The sequence below is a fragment of the Puma concolor genome, chromosome C2, assembly GCF_028749965.1.
Source record: "Puma concolor isolate L17-30 chromosome C2, mPumCon1.1.hap2, whole genome shotgun sequence".
Lineage (NCBI taxonomy): Eukaryota > Metazoa > Chordata > Mammalia > Carnivora > Felidae > Puma > Puma concolor.
This window is the reverse complement of record NC_141675.1, coordinates 150,534,231-150,549,126: the sequence shown is the minus strand read 5'-3', so window position 1 is coordinate 150,549,126 and position 14,896 is coordinate 150,534,231. Positions and strand designations below refer to the sequence as shown.

General features: G+C 42.3%; 1 long non-coding RNA gene across 1 annotated transcript in view; it reads left to right on the top strand.

Moving 5' to 3' along the window:
* The first annotated feature begins 5,391 nt into the window (after positions 1-5,391).
* Positions 5,392-14,896, top strand: part of LOC147577608 (uncharacterized) — a 15,870-nt gene continuing 6,365 nt past the window's right edge. Inside the window, exons 1-2 of the long non-coding RNA XR_015255872.1 lie at positions 5,392-5,630; positions 5,815-6,003. This is a non-coding gene — a long non-coding RNA (uncharacterized LOC147577608). The remainder of the gene's footprint in view (positions 5,631-5,814; positions 6,004-14,896) is intronic.

Here is a 14,896-nt window from a genome sequence, read left to right as displayed (position 1 = left end):
TAAAGGAGATATGACTAGTTCCAATGTATAGATGTAGATGCTGGTTCATTAAGATTCTGCTTCCTGGAATTCTTTCCAAGGAAGCTGATCTACTTAAGTGGTATGGCTGGGATTTTTTACTCTAGACTTCACACTTCACATCCAATTATTTCTCTGCTATGCTCCAAATGCATTGAGATCTTGCTTGATTTTCCCCCTTTTTTCCTTTCCTTTCCTTTCCTTTCCTTTCCTTTCCTTTCCTTTCCTTTCCTTTCCTTTCCTTTCCTTTCCTTTCCTTTCCTTTCCTCTCCTCTCCTCTCCTCTCCTCTCCTCTCCTCTCCTCTCCTCTCCTCTCCTCTCCTCTCCTCTTTTTCTTTTTTCTTTTCTTTTCTTTTCTTTTCTTTTCTTTTCTTTTCTTTTCTTTTCTTTTCTTTTCTTTTCTTTTCTCTTCTCTCTCCTCTCTCCTCTCTCCTCTCTCCTCTCCTCCCTTCCCTTCCCTTCCCTTCCCTTCCCTTCCCTTCCCTTCCCTTCCCTTCCCTTCCCTTCCCTTCCCTTCCCTTCCCTTCCCTTCCCTTCCCTTCCCTTCTCTTCTCTTCTCTTCTTTTCCAATAAGGAAATGGAGACTCAGAAAGGCTAAGTGATGGCGTTTCTAGTTGCTGATGAAACCAGAACTATATCTGGATGCATCACCCTGACTAGGGCTCTTTCACCTTGTGCCTTGGAGTAGAAAATAGGTTTAAAGCTGGAACTTCTAAGTGCTACTACATGCTAATTCACATGTATGGTTTATCTATCTTTCTATAAAAATGTATGTACATTGTATATTTGTACAAACGTTTGTATGTCCAAGGCTAGGGCAGGGTGGATGCCTAAGTACTGTCGGACAGGGCCAACCATCCTATCACTGTCGACATTGTCTTGGTCCCATTTGTCAGCTCTGCTCCCCGGGCTGAGTCTTGGGGGCTCTGCTACCATCATACCCCGTATTCTTGCTCCTGACGATGGTATACATTTCTGGTAGAATGCCAAATAATGCATGTTTCTTTCTGTTCCACCCCATATCCTCTTATGGATAAGACTGAATCCTCTGCTCCAGTAATGGAATGTTATGCTCAAAGTTGGAGCTTCCACAGCTTAGATGCTGGATTAGTGCCTATTACTATACTGTTCTGAATCACTCCGAGAACTCCCAGATGGTGTCCACTTTTTGCAATTAGAGAATGAAGTCATAATATAATTACGTGCATTTGTCTTCTAATGCATATGCACTGGCACTTCTGTATGTTATGTACCTACAAGTGGAGTATATCAGGTGAATAGTATTGACATCTTCAGGTTAACAAGAGAATTAACAAATGGCTCTCTATATCGTGGCTATGATGATTTAACTAGAACTGCCTCAGACTTCTGGTTTGATGTCATTACCATCATCTTACGATTCATTGCTTTCACTTGCAGGCATCGTTCTACAAATTATATGTACCAATTCACCCAATTCTCACAACAGTCCTAAGAAAGAACCTATTTTTCAGATAAGGAGATTAAGGCACACCAAGTTTATACTATTTGCTGAGGGCCATGCAATTTGTTTATGGAGCTGGAATCAGATGCTTAGCATTCTGGCCCCTCAGCCTGCCCTCATAACCATCGCTGTAGGTTTTTTCTCTCCACATTTGGTGTGAAAAGAATTCTACAGCTTTGACAAAAATGTAAAATGTTTTTACATTGTTGTTTTAATTTGCATATACCTGATTTCTGGGATATATGTGAGGGTGGGCATCTTTCTGTGTGTTTGTTGTCTACCCAGGCTTCCTTTTGCATGCATTGCTTGTTCAAAATCTTTGCCCATTTTCCTTTTGGGTTTCCTGTTTCTTTTTGATTTTGCATAGTGTTTCAGTTATGTATTGCCACATAACAAATTACCCCAAACTTAGTAGTTTGGGGATGGTTTTGTGGATTGCCTGGGCTCAACCAGGTAATGCTCACCTGGTGTCTTTCCATGCAGTTGCAGTACAAATGGTGGCTGGGGCTGGAGTTAACTAAAGCTCATTTACCTCATTGACTCACATAGAGTGGCTACTGCTGGTTGTTGATTGGGATCTCAGCTGGGAAGTTCAGTGGGGACATCTACCCACAGCTTCCCCATGTGACCCGGACTTCCTCGAGACACAGTGGTGAGGTTCCAAGTGCAAGCCTCAGAAGAGGTCAAAGCAGAAGTGCTTGCTCTTTTGTATGACCTGGCCTCAGAGTTGACATAGCCTCACTTCCAGTGTGCTCTACTGGTGGAGGCAGTCACAAAGTCTCATCCAGGTTCAAGGGGAGGTGATGCAAACTCTGCCACTCTGGGAGGAGAGTCAATGTCATTGTAAATGGGATGTTTGAGATGGGATATTTCAAGGCAGCTGTCTTTGGAGAAGTCCTTCAGGCCCCAAGAGTAATAATAATTTCTCCAACTCTTTTCGTGTCATTTCGAATTCTGAATAGTGTCTTTTGAGGCATAGAGGTCCAATTATTAGAGAGCCAATTTTATCAACCTTTTTCCTTTTGGTTTGTGTCCTCTTGTTGCTTTTCAAAGATATCGTTATTCTATGCCACAATTTCAGTCATGTGCATGTATAACATAGCAATATATATGTATAATATATATACATATATATATCTTTAAGATTTTAATTTAGGGAGGATATGTTTCTATATGGTATAAGATAAGGATCTAATTGCTCTCTTTCCATATTGACAGTTGTTGAAATTTGTGGTATATATTATACTTTTCCCTTATTTTTTTTTAATTATGCTTTCCCTACTTCTATCTTATTGAGTTTTTTTTTTAATTTCCTGACACCTCCCCGCTGGCCTTCCCCCAATTTACTTCATTTCTTGCTTTGGAAAACATGTGTTTATTTCCATTTTTAGTAGTTACACACACACACACACACACACACACACACACACAGTTTTTTTTTTTAATATTCTTAAAAAATAATCTTGACATAATTAAGTCTAAATTTCCTCTGCATCTCTACCCTTCATTCCTCAAATATAAGGGCCTTAGGAGTTTTTAACTGTAATGACCCCCAGTAGGCTATGATGTTGTGGTGTAATATTTTTTTCTTGCTTTTATATAAATAAAAATAAGTCAGTATTGTTGTTTTACTTCTAGCCCATGTCTATTAGAGATATCTGTATGTTTGCAAATGTCTTCATTCACTAGTGTTTAATTCTCACATCACATCCTTCTGGGTTCCAATTTTCTTCTTTATACAGAGAGTGTTCTTTCAGTGTAGATATAAAAGTATAAACTCTCTCAATGTTTTTTTGTTTCTGTTTTTGTTTTTCGTCTGAAAATGTATCTCAGCCACTTAAGGGCGTTATTCCATTCTCTTACTGCCTCTATTTTTTCTGATCAGAAGATCTTCACAATCCAACTGCTGTTAGTTTGTGGGTGTATTGTTTCTTTGTTTAAATATATTGTCTTTGTCCTTGATGTTTTCTACTTTCACTTGGTTTAGTCTAAACGAAAGGATAACCTTTTTCATTTGAATTGGGTTCAATTTAACCTAAGGACTCCTATTTCTTACCAGTTGTGAACAATTCTTCACCACTGTTTCTTCAAATATTGTATATCCTTAATTCTATTTGATCTTTCTGGAATTCCTACCAGATTCATTCTAATTCTTCTTATTCTATCTACCATAAGTCTAGCTTACCTATTTTCTATACCTTTTTCTGTGATTCATGCTGTATAATTTCCTCAGTATTGACTTCCAGTTCACAAATTCTTTTTTCAGCTTTGTGTAATTCATTGATTAACCCATCCACTGCGTTTTAATTTTAATGTCTTAGTTTACTATTTCTAAAAATTCTATTTAGTTATTAATAAAATGTACAATTTTTTTAGTCCATCGAATCTTGTTTTTACGTATTGAGTTTTATTCTGCCTTCATATCCTTGCTTTAACGTCATACATTTACAATTTTCAGATTTTTTTTCTGATGTCTTTCGGTATCAAACATTCCTACCTGTTTGTTGCATCTCCCGCTTTGTTCAGAATAGAGCATTTGTGGGGTGCCTGGGTGGCTCAGTTTTTTAAGCTTCCACCTTTGGCTCAGATCATGATCTCACGGTTTGTGAGTTCAATCCCGCATCAGGCTTTATGCTGGCAGGTTAAATCCCTTACTGTGTGCTCACTTTCAGTGAGGATTATATCCCTCTGGCCTGGGTTAAGGAAGGTCCCACTGAAATAATTTAGCATTCGCCTTTGCTGGGTATCCCAGCAACCCACTAGGCTGAGGCAAACTTCATGTTAGTTTCTCATTCTGAAGCTGTGTGTATCACGGAGGCAGTACAATGCATTCTCTCAGTCACGCTGCTTTAGAGTTTCTGTTTTTCATGGGGATGTTTTCTCCCCCCACAAATAATCTCTGACTATAGAAAATATTCCTTGCAATCTTGACTAACCAGGTAGTAGAGTCTTGGGGTGGGATTCTTTGAAAATTCTGACTTTATGCAAATGTTTCCGTGTCAACATCCCACCTTGACGGGGGGCACAAACTTGGTTTCTAAGTCTTGGTAAGTGCAGTTTCCAAGTCATTAGAATCTCTCTCCTCCAAAAACCTTTTTCTCTTATTCTGTCACCAGGCCAGCTACAGTTTCAGTTCCAGTGCTTACGGACACTGTTTTCAGTTCCCTTTTCATTTCTGGAAACTGATTTTTTCTCTTTCTTGTGTATTCAGCTATACATTTAACTTATTATTATTATTATTGTTTTATCCAACATTATTGCTTTATAGCACTAGGACTTCTATGATAGCTTTTTCTGCACTGTTACCAGAACTAGACATGTCCTGAAGGATGGAGTAAACCCTGGGTGAAGCTTGGGATTAGAGTTTTCTCATGGTCTTGGGGTCACACAGCCAGCTGAAAGGCTATTCTCTGGGGTTCAACTCACAGGTGATAAACCTCTTCTATCGGTGTCAGCTTTGCATGGTGTCCAAGAGGATCCTGTCTTTTGCTGCATGCTGTGCTCTAGAAGAATATTTTCCGGAATGTGTTTACAGGATATTAATACACACACACACACACACACACTCACACACACACAAAGATTTTATGTGTATATGAGTTTGGAAAATTATGGGATAAGCCAACTTAAACATATTTCTGTCCTGTGGTATTTCTCAGAAGAGAAGAGAGATTCAGCTACCTTTAGCATCACTCCTGAATATAAAAGGAAGCAGGAAGGAACATGTCTTAGCAAGAGCAGGGATGAAAACCACAGGGTCAGAGTATCTCTGAATCCAACCCCAGAAAGCAGCAGCGATCTCATCTTGGGGGGGCTGCCTCATTGGTTTCATTCCAATATATGACTGTCCACTTAGCAAGGACTCTCTTTAATTTAATTTTAACTTAGTTTAATTGAATCGTTTTGTAATTTAAGGAAAACACTCCTGTGATCTACAGGACAGTGATTTGCTGACATAATCAATCCACCTTTTTGATTTCAGATTCATCTCAGGTCAGATAGACTATGCAGAAGGAGAAGCAAAGTAAAGGTGTCCTCTCGTAATTGTGAGGCTCACCTCAACTGTAACAACAGCTAACATTCATTGAGTACTGACTGCCTTCCACACGCAGCGGCCAGTGCCCTACAGGTGTGTAAACCTCACAAGTCAGTGAACTTGGTTCTACAATTAGCCCCATTTTACAGATGAGAAGACTCAGATGCAGAGACACCAAGTCTCATCCCTCCCCCCCCACCCCCATCTCCACTGCCACGTTTCTACTGGCTTGTCACTATGTAAATGAATCCTGGACCACATCAATGCTGATTTTCAGGACTTTGAATAAGACATTTTTGGCATTCATCTTGAATGGAGAGCCAGAGAGGAGCTGTCACTGAACCCACTCTTCTGGGCGTCAAATGTCCCAGCTTCTAGACTTTTGACTGCAGCATGTCATCAGGCAGAAGCTTCACCTCCTTGGATTTGTTTTCTTCATCTATGAAGCAGGGGCTAATAACATTCGGTATGTTTACCTCATAGGATTTGCAGGGTTATTAAATGAAATAATATACATATATATGTTTATTAAGTGAAATGATACATATGGAAGTAATATGCTTTATACTGTAAAATGCTATGCAATATTTAAGCCACTATTATTGTTAATGGAACACAGCTTTGTTGTCTCTGCACCTGTGATGTGAATCCGAGGGCAGGCCATGCTCCTGGCAAAGGACGGTGCAGCCTGGTGTCTGAGTTTAAGGTGTGGAGTGGCTGTTGACTCTCCAGTGTGGCAGGTGGTCCAGAGTGTCAGTGACGGGGACAGAACATTCCATCCTCGCTTCAGTCTGAGGACCAGAACTGGTAGCTTTCTTCGGCTTATATCCAGCTCTAGCCTGGATTTGCTGGTTATACTTTTAAAGTAAATACCAGCAGTTTATTCCAGAATGTTCTGATGGGAATGTGTGAGCCTTGTGTCAATGGAAAGGTTAATTTCCAGGGACTGTTACATATTTGTATTATTTTTCCCCCACCAGACTATCTCAAGATTCTTTATGATTAAAAAAATATTTTTAAAGAAGCGTAGTGTACTTAACTCTATTTATAAAAGGAGACCCAAACAAGTCTGTTTGTCCTAAATCTGCCTAACAACTTGGGCAATAAATATTTCTGTATTTGTTTTTGGAGTCCATGAGAGCAGTCAGACATGTTTGATTTAGGCTTAGTTCCCTTAGAGCAGATGCACTTCCTTTTTCCTTTTACCACTATCATGTTTTTCCAAGAACAGAGACTCCCTCCCCCAGGGCCCCCCAGTCTCCAGGACTAACTGTCTACTTTGCTGGGAAGCGTTGTGTTCCGTGTTAACTAAGTAGATGGGAGAGTCTGGGGTTGTAGGGGAAGACAGATTCTTGCCTTGCATAGTGTTTTTCCATCCATTCATTCACCGGGTGACCCAGCCATTCAAGAAATGCACATTCAGCATTTAGGCACGAGTCAGCTGTGAGTGAGACCTATAGGGCCTCTGCTAATTCCAGAGAGGAGGTTGTGAAGCGGACAGTCGCCTTATCATTTATTCCTTTATGAGGGGACATTTGCACGTTCAGTTCTTCCATGGGAAGAAATGGAGACCACAGAGAATTATTTGCCGGAGGACTTATCATGGGAGGATCTTGCATTGTTGGGAGGGCTATTTTATGGGTAGAGTTTGAAAGAGTTGTAGCTATTTCATGGGCAGGAGAGTAAGTGAGCTAAACTGTGTTTGAGTCTGGAGAAGAGACGTGAACATGGCGAGAGCCTGTAGTTTTCTGTTGAGAGTCAGGTAAGAAAGAATGCAGTTTGGAGCACCTGGGCGGCTCAGTCGGTTGAGCGTCCCAATTCGGCTCAGGTCATGATCTTGCAGTTTGCTGAGTTTGAGCCCTGCGTCAGGCTCTCTGCTGTCGGTGTGGAGCCCGCTTTGATCCTCTCTGTCCCTCTCTCTCTGCCCCTCCCCCGCTCACTCTCTCCGTCTCTCTCAAAATAAATTCAGAAAAACTTAAAAAAAGAGAGAAAGAATGGAGTTGGAATTGCAGAAAGAATATCCGGCAACTGTGAAAATGTTAGACCTCGTCCAGGGGGATATTGAGCGTCAGGCTGCAGAGACGTGCCCTGGGTTTGGGGGAGAGGGTGGCTCCGGTTGAGGAGTGGGGTCCCGAATTCTGGGGGTGCTCTGGCTGTCTCAGGCCACTCCTGTTGGTTGCCACAGCTCTGCCATTAAAACATGGGTGGCCATGTGACTTGAGCCTCAGCGAATTGCAACACTCACTTCCTTTCACATACACCGCAGCTGGATCTTGCATTGTGTCTTTCTTAGAAGTATTTGATTTTTTTTTTCACATTTTCCATTTTTATCTATTATGATCTATCTCTTCCTGTCACAGCCGGAAATGTGATACCAGGATTAGGCAACTCTCCCGTCTCTTTCTCTTGGGTAAATCTGAAACAGAATAACCCCAACCCATCTGTTATCTTTGCAGCATTTTATTGCTGTTCTGTACCATCACTTTCTAATTTTGTGGGGAAAGAAATCAAGCATTTACTCTTCAAATGAATGTATTTATCTGAAGTCTCCTTTGCATCGCACCAATTCCTTTTGGTTTCTATGTGGGTGATCGACCATACACACGTCACGAGGCAATTTTGTCTTTCATTCGTGGCTAATTAGGTTGGGTATTCTTTAAATTTGGGGGGGAGGGGTACAGTTATCAGTTTTGTTTGTACTTAAATTCTGCTTCTTCGAGTAACATTGATTTCCTGTTTAAAGGAGTACATAAAAGAAAACAGAAAAGTGATGAATTTAGATTTTACTTTTAAGAGTCTGAAAAGCATAAGGAATTGTCTGGAGAGTAAGAAATCAGGCCACAGGGGGATGTTTATTGAAACTCCATATGTCAGGATAACAGAGGTGCCACTGCCTGCGACCTAATGAAGAAAGACCTGCCCGGGGCACTTCCCTTTCAGAAAGCAACAAACGAGACCAGTGCTTTGGGAAGTGTGCATTTAGGACAGTATGGCTATCGTCACATCCCTGATTGTTAATATGGTGACTAAGATAGAGACCGCGGGGACTCATCACATGTCACTTAAATCACGGAGCAGCTCAACTTCCTCAAAGAGCTTGGGAAATGCTTTTCATTTCAGAAATAAAAACAACCGAAAACAAGCCCTGCCTGCGTATGAAAAGCCGATCTTTTGCATTCACACTGACCATCCCCCCCTCACCGGCACCTGACAGTTGTTTTACCACTTTGTAGTATGCAATGGGAGGTGTCTGACCGAAGCATACAGGAGAAGGCTTTTGATAACCAGAGATTCAGTTAGAGGAGCTAGGTGAAGAAGAGAGCTCATTCCATGACAGCGTTCTCTGTGCCATGAATCCCGCAATAGAAGTTAAATACACTTTGAAATTAATCTGTTCTTTAATAAAGCTATTCCATTGCTAGAATAAGTATACAACTATTACAGTTGTAATCATTGTAATGTTTGGAATTGCATGAGAGTTGTGAAATCGAATATTGGAAGGTAGAAACTACCATGGTTAATTTCTTCTACACGAACTTAAAAATTTCAGGTCAGTTTTTTCCTCTGTCGTTCTAGGAATTACCATGGTAAAACAGCAGCGCTGAAGGAGATGTTGATTAAACAAAGATTATCCCGTGTTCTGAAATCTTTTACATTTTCAGGGAGCCTGGCCGTCCTGTAGCTCTTACGGGAAACAGTGCCAGGAAATTTGGGGGAGACAGCTATCCTGCCCCAGAGAAGAGGCCCACCCGGGTCTTCTTGAGAACCTAGAGGCCAGCTAGATTGTTTAAGAAGTAAAAAGTCCGTTTTAACCACCTGCACAGCTTCAGAAGTTGTGAAATGCAAGAGTCGGTGAAAAGCGACTTCCCATCCTGGTTTCTAGGAAATGTTTCTGTCTCATCGGAAGAAGACTTCATGATCTCAGCCTAAGTCCCTTCTACTTTCTCTTTCCCAACTGCCTTATCCCCTAAAAAAATTCCACAGGGTCCTAGAGCTGGACAGTTCTGCTCTTGGGCACCTGAGAGGGCGGGGTGGGGGGAGGAAGAGGGCAGAGGATCCGAAGCAGGCTCAGCGCTGACAACAAGGTCCAGTGCAGGGCTAGAAGCCATGAACCATGAGATCATGACCCGAGCCGAAGTCGGATGCTTAACCAAATAAGCCACCCGGGCACCCCTGATCTTGATATCGTTAAATGAGCTCTGAACTTTATACTTGAAAGCTGTTCAGAGAGTGGATCTCATGTGTGATCACCATATAGCAAAAATGCTAATTGTGTGAGGGGTTGGAGCCATTAGCCAACTTGTTTTGGTAACTGTTTCACAGTATATACGTGCATCAAACCACCACCTATGTTAGCTGCCAATAAAATCTCAAGAAAGCTGGGAAAAAATGAAAGACTTCTCCTGCAGTATTTCTCTTTATTCCCTCAAGTGGGCCTTTGAGGTTCTGTCTGGATGTGAGAGTTTCCAGGTACGGCCCCAGGGAAGGGATTTGGGGCTTTCTGACTTTCCTTCCTTGTCCTTAGGGCATGAAGGACATAAGTGGTGGTTATTAGCTCATCTTACTGAATGTGGACCCCAAAGTATTTAATAACATTTGGGATGCAGAGAAAACATTGCCTCTCTGTGGCTAAATCTACATGCTCGTCCATTTTCTAGGACATTCAGCCTCACATGTGTCTGCGACATAGGTAGTGGAGAGAGGGAGGAAGAAAGGAATGAGAGAATATTAAGGTTGGGCTGAGGTAAGCATGTTTCTTATCATTTACTTTATCAGGGTTGTATAGTCTCGCAGTTCTGTTCACACAGTGGGTGGAGGACCCACAGGAGATAAAACAAGAAAGCTTATGTTAGAAAATTAGGCAGTTGAGTATTTTAGTATTTTCTCCTAGTTGTTCTACTTCTGTCTTAGGATGATGTGCGCGCACACACACACACACACACACACACACACACACACACACACACAGCTGGAGAGTCAAAGAATGGAGGAAAGAGGGTAGGAGACACAGAGAGGAAGACAGACAAAGAGAGAAGAATTAACCTTGGTTTTATTTCAGGGAATTTCTCTCATTTGTGGCAAAAATGATCATTAATTAACTCAGGTTTAAAAAGTTCAGGGAGAACAGAGTCTCGGTTCAGATACTACATGTGCTCACGCTCTAGGGAAAAGAAGAGAGACAGACGTCCCTTAGTGTGGCAGGTGGACAGATGGAACTAACAATTGGCAAGAGCCATTTCTTACCCAGTGATTTGCAATAAGACTATTATGATTGTCCCTGGACTTGGTGGGGGCTTCGAGACTCTGCGAGCACTCTCTTCTTCTGGTGATGGTGATTAATATTTATTGAGCACTTAATACATACCTGATACAAAGCACTGGACATCAGTTGACTCACTTAAACCTCAAAGCATCCCTGGTCATTACTCTGTTCATCCTCCCTGGTTCCTATTCTGGAATTTTCTTTGATATGAACATGAAGAAACAGGAGCCTGCCAGTACTCGGTGCGGGCTGAACCGGGATTCAAATCCGAGCAGGCAGGCTGAGCTCCTGTCCCCAGACTACGCTGCCAGGAGCTCTGAAGTCTTATCTCTCTTTTGCTATTTGTAGGAAGCAGAGATTGTTACTGTCCTTGGTGACTGTTTTTCATTTGCATTATAACCTGACTCCTAGAAGAAGTCATACTGGGAGGACTCCAGGTAACCAGGTCAAGGTTTTGTGGCCATTTAAAGACAGAATCAGTTCAGGTCTTTTGTGAGTAACGAATGGAAAATTTTATTTGCTATTTTAGGTCACTTCTCTAAGTCACAAGAGCAGAGTGGTACAAAAACTGTTATCGTGGGCGGTGTTTGCGAAAGACAGCGTTCAAAAGCAAAGGAGGGTTTTGTGGCATTAATGCCGCCCCCCCACCCCCGGTCTAACGCCAACACCTGCTGCTGCCGGGCTGGGTCCAGAACTGGCAAACGTCCTGCCCCCCTGCACATTCCTCCTGGCCCCTTAGCAGAGGAAGCCTTTCTGCAACTTGCCTTCTCAAGCTTGGCTTTTCCAAATTCACCTACCACGCCCAGGGACTGGGGAAGGATGAGAAAGAACTTGGCGGCTTATTGTACCCCGGGCATCCTGAGGTCTGTGTTTTCCCCTCTTTCCTCTCTGCCCTGAATGGGAGTCCTGTAGAGATCAGAAATCTGTAAGCCACCCCTGATGTTGTCCCTGCCACTTTGCCCACATCTTTATAGAACCGAGAGGCTTAGACAGCATATGACACGGTTCTTCAGGGTGTGCCAGGCGTGTTCAGAGAAACCCTGGCGCTCGGGTCAGATGGGGTCAGATGGTTGAAATGCAGGATCCCGGGCCTTTCCCTGCCCACTGAATCAGCACAGCAGAGGAATGGGCTCTGGAGTGTTGGCTCTAAATCAAGTGCCTCAGATTCTTTGCACAAGAAACCTTGCAAACCATCCTTTGACAAGTTTGCTGGTTCCTAGACACAAACTTCTTGGGTAAGAATTATTATTTTTTTTAATTTTTTAATGTTTATTTATTTTTGTTCTTTTTTTAATTTTTTTTTCAACGTTTATTTATTTTTGGGACAGAGAGAGACAGAGCATGAATGGGGGAGGGGCAGAGAGAGAGGGAGACACAGACTCGGAAACCGGCTCCAGGCTCTGAGCCATCAGCCCAGAGCCCGACGCGGGGCTCGAACTCACGGACCGCGAGATCGTGACCTGGCTGAAGTCGGACGCTTAACCGACTGCGCCACCCAGGCGCCCCAATGTTTATTTATTTTTGAGAGAGAGAGAGAGAGAGAGAGGCAGAGAGGGGGACAGAGGATCTGAAGCAGGCTCGGTGCTGACAGCAGAGAGCCCAGTGAGGGCCTCGAACTCACGAACTGTGAGATCCTCACCTGAGCCGAAGTCGGGTGTTCAACCAACTAAGCCACCCAGGCGCGCTTTGGATAACAATAATTCAATGCATTTCTGCTCAAGGACTGCTGTGGCAGGGTCAATACCAGGGCCATGTGCGTTGATAGCCAGCTGTTCCTGCCCTGAGGAGGGTACAGGTTATCAAGTGAAATTCACATATGTGTGAAATGAGCAGGAGACTCCAAAGCAGGACAGATTCTCTCATTGCCCTTCTCTGGTTGACCGCAAAACTCTTGGAGGTGGGCGTTTTGAAATAGGTTGTCCCTATTCAGGTAAGTTATCTTTCTGTTCCTTTACAGAGAATTTGACTCATAAGCCTTTATTTAAGACCTTTCACAATAGTCCTCAGTGCAAGTCTGTGGTTTCAAACTCTTAAAGAAATCACAGTGCTTACAAAAGCTTAAATATTTGGAATTCCTTGCAGACCATAGGGGAACTTGACAGCATAAACTAAAGCAGCACTGACTTTGTGGAAACTTTCCACCAGAATCAATAATACTTATCTCAGATGGGGATGGAGTGATTGAAAACATAAATTGAAGTGCTATTGATTTTATTTATTTGGAAGAAAGAAATGTATCCTTCCTAATGCCCGGTATCTTAATGAAAAGAAGAGGTATTCTGAGAATTAAAAAAAAATTAATAACTTGTATTTTGGAGACATTTCACAGAATGAGAGATTTTCATCGACACTGCAGGGGAAATGAAGCATTGCACTCGCAATGATGTTTTGGTTTCCCGGGAGGGCTCCTGAATCTTTCTTTGATTTGGTGTTTTAAGGGCCACCCCCGATCTATCACTCCTGTCACATGGGGACCAATAGTTTCAAACACAGTCACATCTCTGACGGTTCCTCCAGAGAAAGGGTACACAGAAACCACCGTTGCTCAAAGCAAGAATTACCAGATAACGTAAATACAGGATGTATTTACAGTACAAACGTATTCATTGTTGTTCTAAAATTCAAATTCAACTGGCCGTACTTTATATTCTTATTTTTGTATTTGCTACATTTGTCAGCCCTGCTCCCTAGAAAAAAGAAATAGTAGCATTTTTGAGAAGACCAGTGGTTTGAAGAGACTCATTTCTCACTGTGATTCCCCACATCACCTCTCATGCTTACAGAAGCGGTCTGTGTGGCCATCCTCGGCTGTCACCTGCTGCTGTCTCCCCAGCTCTTGCTGGACGTCTGACTTTCTCAGGCTTTACAGCCCAACAGTGGCTGAGGATTGGCATTTCAGAAAAAAGACAAAAAAAACCCCAACCCCCCCCCAAAAACAAGAAAACAAAAAACCCCACAGGATTACAGCACGTGTAAGTGACTGTTTCTCTGGGGTCAAGTCAGCTCAGGCTTCCCACCATTTCACACCGTAAGAGCTTTTGCACAGACCCAGGCATATGCATTCTTGCACACACCGGCAGGTGCACACACTCACGTCCCTCTGCCCAGTTTCATAGATAACGTATTTACTTACCACGTTATGGATTAGACACAGAGTTAATACATTTTTCATATATGTCACATTTACTCCTACGTCAGTCTTATGAGGGCAATACCATTTTCTCTCTATTTTTTTCAAGGAGACAATTAAGGCTTAGTATGGGTAAGTAATCTGCTCAAAGTTGTTACAGATTCACGGGGAACACCTACTGAGCCCAAGCTCCCGCCTCTTTGCTACTATCTCGCCCTATTTCACTCTTCTCACATGCCCACCCCATTCTGTATGTTATGTCAATCAAAAAGAGATCATAAGGATTTACTATGAAATGAAAAGATGTCTAGGACTTTGGGGTCATGCTGTCTCAGGGGGAAAGTTACTGAATCTTTCTGAGATCAATTTTTTTCATCTTTAAAATCGGGATACTGACCCTGAGTGCATAAGTTTGTTGGGATGAGGAGAGGAAGAAAAAAACAAAGAAAGAATAGAAAAAAAAAAAAAAAAACAAACACAGAAGAATTCCAAGAGCAGGGGAGGTTAATTGTCCAAAGGACTTGGGAGGAGGTAGGGTTAAACCTGAGTCTGATTTTTCATTTTGGGTTTCTTTGGAAGCCCAGGGAATAATGCCAAGCATGAGAAACACTGATGGCTTTCAGGGGAACATGCAGAGCCCTCAGATTTTCACATGTAGAAGCTGTGGGTGCAACAACCCTGTGGCTCTTGATTCACCCTGGGAGGAGAAAGGTCAAGACTCAGTATTCCTGAGAATTACTTGAAACTCTGATTCATGACTCAGCAATATTTATGTTCTTCATAGGATATACAGTTGCTTTTCTGGGCTTCCCTTGGGGAAAGACAGTCCCCGCCAGTTATTTAAAAATTTATTTTCTTAAAAACAAAACAAAACAATCTGAGGCAATGCTTAAAGGCAGAGATTTCTGGACTCAAACAAAATGTTCAATTATTACAGCTCTCTGAGTAATCTTGGGTGGACCATGC